We start from the raw sequence: 8,488 nt of genomic DNA on the forward strand, positions 1-8,488 counted from the left end.
GCATCTTCGTTTCTATCTCAGCAGCAAAGTGAAAAGAATAAGTAATTTAAAAATTAAAAATAAAATTTTTAGACTCTTTACTTTGGCCTCTTTGAGAACCTTTGCTTAAATCCAGGTTCAAGTATTTGGTATCACACAGCTTTGAGGTGACATAACCCTGCTGACAGACTTGTTTTTCCTCAGCATCTTCTGAGTGAAATATCTATTTTTTTTGTCTAACACATGTCTGGTTTTGGCTGTTTTTCTCCCTTCCAATTTCCTGTAGGGAAAAAAAAATAGAAAAGGTAATTTTTTTAATGCCATTTTATCTTCTTCCAGATTTATAACAAGTCTTATTTTGTCAGCAAAGTATGAGAAGCAACCACATTCTGCAGATGGTGTAAATTGAGGAATGCCTCATAATTCCCCCTTTAATGTGTAAAATCTTCTTCAGAGCAGACTGCTCCACTCCCACTCCTGGATTTCAGGAGAGTTTAGTCTTTAGTATTACACTTGCTAATGGAAAACTGCAAACTGAATTTTTTGCACCATAAAAAAAGCAAATTCCATTAAAATGTAAACATTCAGATAAATCACGCCCGCTTCAGTGGCATTTTCGATGTTGTTATGGAAAACATTCAAACCTGCAACTTAATGAAGAGTTTTGCAGCTTGTTTTGACTTTTAAAGAGATGAACATTTTCACTTCTCTTTGAGAGGTTGGATTTCTCACTTTTTAACTTCACACTTCCCATCTTTTTACTTTGGAAACATGAGAAAAAAAGAAGTGGAATGAAAGCAGTTTTCATGACGTTTTGCCAATGCTACTTCTTTCAGTTCCATTCATTTTTCAAGAGAAATAACAAGGGCTAATTTAGAAATTAAGACAAAATTAATGGCCTAACTTGAAACTAAATCCCTCTGAAAAAGCAAAACTACCAGGCATTTAAAAGAAAACCTTTCTCTGTTTGCTTTTTCTCTATGAAATCCAAACGAAACTAAACTTAAACTATTCATTATCACCTGGCGTGGTTTTACTGCCTCATATTCCATTTGTTTTTTCTTACTTTTCCTCTGTTCTTCCTTAAAAAATTACACAGACAGCAGATAATTTCAATATCATTTGTCAGGTGGAAGATTTATTAAAAAACTCCTAGTTTCAGTGAAACCTGTGGCATGAAAGGAGAATAGAAAGAGGTGTGAGGTGGATCATTCCTCCACCCTGACTGGCTATTAGAGGATCCACGTTGATCCTGAGCTCCAGGGATATTTTTTTCAGGAAACTAACAGTGGGTTTGTCTGGTGCTGTTCAGAGAAAGTAATGAGAATGTGATGATCCTCACGGGTCCCTCCTCAGCTCAAGCTGTTCCATAATTTGGAGATGTTGTGTTTCTACAGTTTAGGGTGGGTGTTTCTGATGCATGTGATTCCAGCTGGGAAATATCACTGGAGGTTCCTCGCTCCACCTCTGGAGAACAAGACAATGGGATTGATGGAGTTTGAGATGTGTTCTCCACTCTACACCTGCACAAGGTGAGACAAGCAACATCTCTGGAGGTTCTTCATTTCCATGGAATGGTTTGGATTGAAAAAAACCTTAAAAACCATCCAGTTCCAATCCCTCTGCCAAGGGCAGGGACAATTATCAGTATCCCAGGTTGCTCCAAGCCCTGTCCAGCCTGGCCTTGGACACTTCCAGGGATCCAGGGGCAGCCACAGCTTCTCTGGGAAACCTATGCTGGAGTCCAGTTTGCTGTCCCAGGGAAGGATTTACCCCTAATATCCCCTCTAACCCTCCCCTCTGGTAGTAGGAGGCCATTCCCTGTGTCCTGGCATTCCAGATCTTTGTCCAAGTTCCTCTCCAGCTCCCCTGAAACCCTTTTAGGCACTGGAGTATGGGGATTTTTAAAAGAATTTTGAATGAGTTAGGGACAGTACCTCTGAATTATTTTTGGTGATGCAATTTATTTTTCTTCTACATAGGCAGGAAGGGTGAGCTCAGATCACATCTTCACTGCGTCGTTCAGAAGGTCACAAGACCCCTAGTTACAAGATTTTTTAAGGATTATTAACCAATAAACCACTTCCAACAAGGATATGTATATTTTTGACCTCATCCTTAAATATTTCATCTTAAGGATTCATGCTACAGCCTAAGTTTCTTAGCCAATCATGTTATGACACATAAACCTACAGTGCTGCATTCTAAACGTCATGTTACCTTTGTAACTACTTTTATTTTTTCTATAACTTAAACTCTAAACCTCTAAACTTTCTTCTGCTTCTTTAAACTATAAATCCAGATTCTCGCTTCTAGCACCTAAGTTTGGAAGCCTTTTCCAAGGTCTCACATCAAATCCTGTGTTTAATTCCAAGCCTTGGTTTGCAGGCCCAAAGTTCTGAGAATTCCCTGCATTTCGGATTCCAACAGGAAGGAGCTCTAAGTTCTCCCTGAAGCCTTCTTCAGGCTGAACAAATCAACTCTCTCTAATTATTAAAATAAAGGAAATCAGTGTGGGGAGATGAGATCTGAAATCAGGTGACAGAAACCCAGCCCTGGGCTCATTTGCCTGCCGTTCCAGCTGTTCTGTATCTTCCTTCTTGAAGACATTGCAGGAAGTTTATTCCATCAGGGATTACCGGAGGTTTGTACTTCCAAAGCCTGTGCTTTCCAGCAAAACATCCAAACAAAACCACCTTTCCCTGACAGCACACTCCTGTAATTACACCTCTCAGCAATTTCTTTGTTGTTTCATCCCTTCACTGAAGGCAGAGAGAAGCAAATCACCCTCTCTTCTCCCAGCCCTTCCTGCTCTCTGACTCACCAGCAAGGAGAAGGTTTGGAATCAGGGTTTGGAATCAGGGTTTGGTGGAATCAGGGTCCATCCCCCCAGAAACGGAGCTGGAGAAGATGCAGGATGCCTTTGGAAGTGATGTGGGAGTGGGAGGCATGTGATTGTTAAAACACAATTAGAGAGAATTAGCAGGTACCCCACTCTGCCAGGAACTGACGGGAGCAGAGCAGCAGGAAACGGTTTGGAGGGATGATGTAACACGAGCTGCTGTTGCTACCTGTGCACCTCAACAGGTAATTAATCTGGTAATTAACAATCGTCAGATGAATGATTCAGAAAGAGGAAATTAGGAGGGGGATCTGGCTTCACAATGGGAGCTACGTCAGCTCCCAGCAGCTCACCTGCTCTGACAGAGGTCCAAAAATGGGTGTAAGTGAGGAGGGAAGGTTCTGGCAGCTCCTCCAGTCCTGCTAATTGTTGTATAGAAGCCTGGAGACACTAATTAGGTAATTTTGGGTATAATTCTCCTCTTGGAGAGGAGAAAGGATTACATGAAGCAGTGTTAGGTCACCTCAGGAGGTGAGACGCTGGCACAGGTTTCCCAGAGCAGCTGCCCCATCCCTGGAAGTGTCCAAGGCCAGGTTGGACAGGGCTTGGAGCAACCTTGGAATATTTATTATTTATGATTTATGATTTATGATTTATGATTTATTATTTATTATTTATTATTTATTATTTATTATTTATTTATTCCTCATTCCTGGAAGTGTCCAAGGCCAGGTTGGACAGGTCTTGGTGCAACCTGGGACATTGGAAGGTCTCCCTGCCTATGGCAGGGCGTTGGAACTGGATGACTTTTAGGTCCCTTCCAACCCAAACTATTCTGGGATTTTGTGATTATTATATTACATGAGTTTCCCAGGGGGATTTCTCTCAAACCTTGCTTCCTGGATATTGTAGATAGGACAGAGCAATTGATGCAGTTGAGAACTGAAACAAAAATCAGCATGGAAAAAAAAAATCCTCTCCTCCCTTCCAATAAGAGAAAAATAAAGGTAAAACAGCATCTGAGATAGAGCTAAACACTTTCTTTTGACTCAGAAGTGCTTCTTCAAGTTAGCACATCTATTAAAAAAAAAACCCAACCATTTATTTTATACTGAAGTCAATTTTTCAAAGTTAAAAACTGCTATTTTGAAATTAGGGGGAAAAGGTCTAACTTAGAAAAATGTCAAAACAAAGGGATTTGGCATTTCCAAAGTGAAACTTTTCACTTAGAAAATATAAGGGGAAATACCCTGACATTTAAACATATTCCCAATTTAATGGTTTGCAATTTTGGGTGAAAATGCCTCTAAATTCAGACTAATTCAGTAAAGATTTTCATGCCTGTAAGAATTTATTTTTATTTGGAACTGTTGGGTGCTGAAATGAAAAATAAAAATACCCATGTTTGCTCTAAATGAATTTATAATCAGTTTTATGATTCTCTACCAAAGATCTGATGCACTGATAATCCAGTTTAAGAACAGAAAGTCCTGCTGCATTTGGCTGGCTGCTGAGCAGCCCAGAAGATACTGAAAAATCAAAGAATCATGGAATATTCTGGGTTGGAAGGGACTCACAAGGATCAGTCCAGCTTCTGGCCCTGCCCAGGGTATCCCAACAATCCCACCCTGTGCCTGAGAGCATTGTCCAAATTCTCCTGGAGCTCTGCTTTGGGACTGTGACCATTCCCTGGGGCCCTGTTCCAGAGCCCCACCACCCTCTGGATGAAAAACCTTTTCCTAATATCCAGCTCAATCCTCCCCTTAAATCACCTCTTGCCTTTGAACAAAAATATCGGTATCAACCCCATTTTCTCATCTAAAATTACCCACAAATTAAACAAATCAGTTCAATGCCAAAGCATCCCCTGGACTGGAATATTGAAGGAACTCACATATAAAATTTTGGCTGAGATATAAAACCTTGCATTACCAATGGCCACAGTTCCCAGAGGTTGAAACCACTGATCTAATTACCATCTACAAAATATGGGATAATTAGCATTACATGTTTTATGTCTTGGAAATTCCTGCCTGATTCCCTGGAAAATCAGCATTTTATAGGAAAGAATGAGTTTGTGGCAAATATGGATTGCTGGGAAAGAGCCAGGGTGGCTCTGTAAAGGCAGAGGAGCAGCAGTTCAGGGAGAGAAAGAATCTGCTAGAAATCCAGTTTTGGACTTTCAAAAAGCCAAAATCCCTCCCAAAAATTCCTTCAAAAAGCAACATTTAAAAATGCAACATGCTACAGGGTTGAAGAAGAGGTTCCAATCCTTCAAGAGAGAATTTAAAGGGAAAAGTAGGGTGGGATGGTTACTTCTCAGGATACAAAAGAGTGGGATGAAATTCCAAGTGGAGCTCCAGAGGAAAGTGGCTGTTGAGCCCAGTTGGATGGATTCCCAAAGAACCTGGTCCAAATGACTGCAAATAAGTATTTTGTGCCCATGGAAATGCAGTCTAAACCATGTCTACACTCTGCTGTGCTCCAAAGTGTCTGTGAAAACTCAGGGAAGTGTCACTGGGAGCGCTCTGAAATCCCTGGCTTCATGTGCCACGACAGCCAAAAATGCTGGCAAAACAGCTGGGAATCACCAAGGAGCTTTTTGGAAACCAGACAGAGGGAGGGATTTGCTGTTACATTGAATTTTTAAGCCCTCTCACATTAAGTTGTCTGTGCAGTTTTGTTCTCTGTGTCTCAAAACAGACCCAGCTGGGAGAAGAGAAAGTCCAGATAAAGTAAAATAATCAGGAATACGGAGTATCTGCCTCTGGAGGAGAGACTGAAAAGGCTGCAGAGACTCTTCAGTCTGGAGAGAAGAAATCTGGGGAAATGGAGAACAAGGCTGAGGATTAAAAAATCATGAAGGGGGTGGGATAACCAAATGGGAACTGGTTTTCAACAAAATCAAGAACAGAAAAAAGACCAGATTGCTTCTTGATCCAACAGACAGAACATGGGACTCTCTGCTGGCCATGGCACTGGAGTCAGACAACAAAATGTAAGGGCAAAAGATACTCAAAACAGACATAAAGTGGAATTGGCAGAATTGTTCTCTTTAATAGAACAACTGTGGGTGCATGGAAATAAACTGCAGAAAGGGGATGAGGTTTTTCACCCCTAATTCCCAATTTCTGTGCTGGACAGGGAATCCTGTGCCTGAAGAATAGAATTCTGATCTACAAATTAATTTCTTACATCCTTATCCAAGTACTGGGTAACAGCATAACACAGAGGCTGTTTATTAAATTGTTAACAAGCACTTTCTGCTCGGGTTTGATGTCATGATTTCCCTTTTACCCATTTGAATATGGCTTATTTTAAAAACCTGATTTCATCTGAGCACTGGAGTGACCCAATTACAACAATGGGAGGGTTGTGAACACATGACTAACAAGGGTATTCAATTATCCTCCCTGGTTATAAGAAGTTATAATTCAGGAACCACTGGTGAAATATGTATCAAACAATCTATTAATCATTATTACTGCTAGGTAAAATTTGAATAAACATGAGGATAAGTGACCCAGATTTCAGTGTCTCCACATGGATTTTATACTTTGGGTGCGTAAATGTGGGAAAAAATGGATTAATTAACTCATTGGAGCCCAGACCTTGGGAATACCTTCCTTAGGCTGCACAGTCTGTCTTTCAGTTAGGACTCAGCTCAGATTTTAGGTCTGGACCTATGACTATTTTTATTGTATTTGTGACCACCAGCTCACGTTCAAAAGCTTAGTGAGTTCAACTCAAGCCTTCTCAGTTCAAACTGAGAGAGAATAAAAATAAATCAAGTCAGAAGTCCCTCTGAATAAGGACATCTCCATTTGCTTGTTTAATGTGTTTCTAAACTTCCAAGTCACACTTCCATGTGAGTTCAGTGCCTGATGGTGTCTCCTAAACAAGTTCTTACACAGAATTGTGTCTGAAGCCCTGAAAAAAAAAAAAAGCACTGAAAAAAAAATTAAAATACAGTGGTTGAATAGAGTAGAAAATGATTTTTTTTTTTTATTTTATTGTGCCTGGGAAGTGCATGGAATCTGGACGTGGGTTTGGATGGAGGACAATCAATTGTGCAGCCTCCTAACCCTGCAAACCTTGCACAGCCCAGATGGGGCCACACATCCTGATGCAGCTTTTCCAGGGCTATAAATTGGCATCACTGAGGTCACTTATTCACTCCCACCAGGGATTCAACCTCCCACAGCTGGCCTGAACTCAACGCTCCGTGAAGATTGAAAACATGATCCTGCTGAAAGTCACCTTCCCCAGAAATCCCATCAGGGATCAGCAAAGCCAGCACTTGCTCGGACAAGTGAGGATTGAAAGCAAAGGACTGAAAGTAAAGGTCAAACAAAAACCCACTGGAAAACAGATGGCAATTCCTCAAAGAAGGCATTCTGTTGTTCATCTCCTCCTGCAAGAGCAGCACTCAGAGTTTGGAGTGCACGTCCTGGCTCTCCACCAAGATTTTTTTCCCGCAGTATTTTGCTGTTCTCTCATTAAAAGCATCTCCAGGGCTTCTGTTTCAACACCAGCAGCACCAGATTATCCCACAGGGCAGTCCAGCCTCACCTGCAGTTGTGGACACCAGGACATCCTGAGGGTATATCCATAATTTTCCTGCCTAAGGAAAGCACTGCATGGATATTAGGAAGGGGATGTATTCCCCTTTTGTTTTTTTTCAGACAGTGTCAGGATGTGGTCAAAATACCCATTTTGGGCTAGGACTGCAGTAGAGACTTAGGAAAAACAGACCTCAGGTTAAAAAAAAAAAAAAAACACAAAAAAAACCAAACCCAAAACACATCCTGCCTCTAAAGGATTCCTGTTGTCAGCTGTGCTCCATGAGTTATTCAGCACAAGAAAATTTAAAGGTCTGGAGCTCTTCTCTGACCCAAACTCCAACTGGGATGACAAAGCCTGACTCCATGCTCCCAACCCTTCCCCATAAAGCAGAGCGGATTCATCCCAACTGTCTTTCACAAAAGGTTTACAGCTGTTTTTAGCTCCTAAACTGCACCTGGTTTTGTTGGTTTGGTTTATTTTTCATCCCATTCCATGGTCCTGTTTAATTGGCTCTGCCAATACAGGCATCTAATCCAGTTATATCCCATTTATCCCACTGCTCAGAGGGTTTTACCAAGCCTGGATTTTACCCTGCCCTGTGATTAACACCAGCTGAGGTGACACCCATCCATCCCTGCATCCCTCAACACTGTCCTGACAGAGCAGTTTGGAAACATCCTAATTCTCCCTCTTAAAACAGGACCAGTCCAACCCTTTGGATGGAGGGTGGAAACATCACAATTTCTACTTGATACTAAATTAATTTATAATAAATTTGTACATATTTGATTTAAGACAGGATGCTCAGGATGGCTGTAATAAAGTGAGTAACTATGCCTGCATGGATCAATGGTTTCCCCCACAAAGGAATGTAAGAAAATGCAGATGGGTGAAAGTTAGAGCAATGAATAAAGTGTTGCAGTGTTTTAATGTGTTTTAATATATTGCAGATTAAAACTTTGGGTTCAGAAGTGCTGAAAAATTTCATTTGTGTCCTTTAAATGTGTTTGAGTACATTTTGATTTCTATACTTGTCCTTTAAATGTCACTGTGAAGGAAAAGGTAGGGAGGTTAAAGAGAGAGGGTAAAAAGCCCTTGAAG

General features: G+C 40.9%; 1 long non-coding RNA gene across 1 annotated transcript in view; it reads left to right on the plus strand.

Annotated features, from left to right (window-relative positions):
- LOC140682490 (uncharacterized) overlaps positions 1 to 6,349 on the plus strand; it is a 52,576-nt gene extending 46,227 nt beyond the window's left edge. The window contains exons 2-3 of the long non-coding RNA XR_012054304.1: positions 1,377 to 1,511; positions 5,525 to 6,349. This is a non-coding gene — a long non-coding RNA (uncharacterized lncRNA). The remainder of the gene's footprint in view (positions 1 to 1,376; positions 1,512 to 5,524) is intronic.
- Positions 6,350 to 8,488: the final 2,139 nt, after the last annotated feature.

Source organism: Taeniopygia guttata, chromosome 2 (assembly GCF_048771995.1).
Source record: "Taeniopygia guttata chromosome 2, bTaeGut7.mat, whole genome shotgun sequence".
In the NCBI taxonomy this organism is placed as follows: domain Eukaryota; kingdom Metazoa; phylum Chordata; class Aves; order Passeriformes; family Estrildidae; genus Taeniopygia; species Taeniopygia guttata.